Raw genomic sequence first — 2,896 nt, 5'->3', positions numbered from 1 at the left:
ATAGTTACACTATATTTAACATTTTCTACACTAAAAATTTTTAACTAACTGTTTTTCTTCATTACTCAAAATTTTAACTAAATTTTCTTACTTGTTTCTAAAATCAAAATTTAATTCCCTAATATAACTTCATATACATGATTATTTTTTCTTTTCAAATTAAATTCACTTGTAGTACATTTGAGAACAAATAAAACTTAAGTTTTGAAAATTTTTTTCACCCCCCCCCCCAAACTTAAATTTTTAACAAGATTAAACATTTTAGCAGCAAATATAAATAAGCAAAAATGAAATTTTGAAATAACATGCTTACAGAAATTTTTATACCCTAATTATACAGGTATAAAATCTAAAAAACATTTTCATTTTAATTTTTGATCAATTTTCTATCATTTTAATTCAACATGTAGAGATTCAATAGACTTCTAAGTAGTGGGTACAAACATAAAAACAAACTAACACACTAACTTTCATTTCCAATCTCAATATAAAAAAACATACTAACATAATAAAAGAAAAATACAAGATAGAAGTTTTTGGAGTTTAAAATTTAAAACTAAAGTTAGCAAGATTTTTAAACTTTCACATGACATAGAATAAAGTTCAATCCTTAACTAACTAACACAATAGTCAACACACATCAACAATTACTACCCTAAAATTTAAAGCAAAATAATAACAAACACAAACATCTAATAACAATTAAACAAAAGTCCACCACATTATAAAGTTTAAATAGGTACACAAATGCAAATGTAGCAACTCCAAACCACATAGTCCAACATATATTACAAACATAAAAATAAATAACTCAGTCCTCCTCCTCATCATCCTCAGAATCAATGCTATTCTAGACATTTGCATTTGCAGACTCCTAATCAGGGTATCTAAGATATGGAGGAAATTTCACTCCTTCGTTACCCCTAATGAGGTTTTCCAGAGATGAATGATATTTCTCTTCATAATCACTTTTTCTTCTATTATACAGAACGATATGATCTGCAAAGCTTTCTAAATTTCTTACCTTATCTGCAATATAGTTGATATTGTCCATCATCCTCTGTAATAGTTGACTTTGAGTTTCCATAGATTCACCTTTAGAAGTAGAAGCTCATGAGGTAGATGGTATAGATGTAGAAGAAGTAGAGGTAGAAGCAGCAGACGTTGCCATTCCATAACTCTTTGAAAATCCTCCTCTCCAGCCAAAAATAGAATGCTCTGAATACAAATTTACATTAACTCTTGTAATTGGCTTTAGAGGCTTAAGTACTTCCTCCCAGCTATCATATCTTACTTCAGATTGCCCACATAAAGAAAAGATTAAGGAAACAAATCCCAAACCTGCAGTAGTAACGACAGTGGCAGAATTGATGATAGTCTAACAAATAAAATATCCAATGTTGATGAGCTTCCCTTCCTGAATATAATAGTTCAATGTTGCTCTCTCTCTGGTAACTTTGCTGAGATGATTTTTCGGTAATAGACGGGCTAAAATAAAATAGTATCATGCCTTCGAAGGTGCACCCAACTTTGAGGTGGAAAAATTGACTCTTCTTTCATTAGTAATTTTTCCAGAGCCCTCTTCCAACAGTCAAATAGGAAATAATCTCATCTAGCTTCGTCTCAGTAGGACTATAGTTCACATTAAAACATAAACTATCAGGTGGTAGATGGTAAAACATATTGATTAATGTCGGTGAAAAAGGCACCAATTTTCCTCTAATCATGACTTGATTGTCTTCAGCCTCGAGTAGGTTAGCATAGAACTCCTTAATTATAGAAATAACAACCACAACAGAAAAATAACAAAATCATTCCCATTTTCGGTGAGTGATCAGATCTTCTATTGATCCACCTTAATTTTTGAAACATCGCTCCTGAAAAAGTTTTCATGATTGCAGAGCATCACTGTACCTATCTTGAGCTTTCAAACTCACAAATTTGCTCAAATCAAAGTGGTTTTTTTTCCTTTGCTCCTCTTCATTCTTCGTGCCATTCTATAAATTTCATAAAATTCCACAATAACTTCAAAAATCAAGTCTAATCTACTAAACTCAACTCCTATAAGCATAAACTACACTTTCTATGCAATTTCCATAGAATTTTTCCTCATTTTTTGCCATGAATAGTGATTTTTGAGTTCTTCCAAATGTACTCAAAATACATGGTGAAAATCCAAAATTTTTACATAGAAGCGAAGCACTTACCTCAACAAATCCAAGAAGTGAAGCACTTACCTCAACAAATCCAAATCTAGCAAATTTTTCTCACTTCCACCAAGAAATCTTCACGAAATGGCTTGCCATAGACTTCCAAATCCTGACCTCAAGAGGTTGAAGGTGACGAAAAGAGTAAAAATAGCAATTTTTGGGTTTATTTTTCACTTTTAACAGTTCACAAACCAATTTTTGTGAACCTGCTCTTAAGCCCGGATAAGTGGTGCTTAGGCGCTTGCCTCACGGGTTACTGACAGCGACTTTTTATAAGCTTAAAATATAAGATAAATATGGATGTAATAAATATTCAATAATTGTAAAGTCACACTTATCAACGCAAGTTACATATCGCTCAAGTAATATAGAGCTCTAATGGAGTCTTAGATATTGATCCCATAGGGAGTGGTTTAGAACTGCGAAGCAAGATTTTAGAAAGCAATACTTTAATCACAACAATGAAGTTCAATTTGCTTATCTATCACTAATAGACAATTGAAATAAGTATGTAATTTTAATAACTATTAAATAACTAATGATACTAAGAGAGTTTAATTGTGATATTCAATATATAAGAAAGCATCCTTCTCCTTGTCAAGAAATTATAGTGAATGGATAAAGTGAATTAGTTCAATTTATATTGTGTTAAATAGGAGCATACCTATTCTTTACCCTTTGGTCCA

This window comes from Phalaenopsis equestris, unplaced genomic scaffold (genome assembly GCF_001263595.1).
Source record: "Phalaenopsis equestris unplaced genomic scaffold, ASM126359v1 Scaffold220266, whole genome shotgun sequence".
NCBI lineage: Eukaryota > Viridiplantae > Streptophyta > Magnoliopsida > Asparagales > Orchidaceae > Phalaenopsis > Phalaenopsis equestris.
This window is presented reverse-complemented; position numbering follows the sequence as displayed.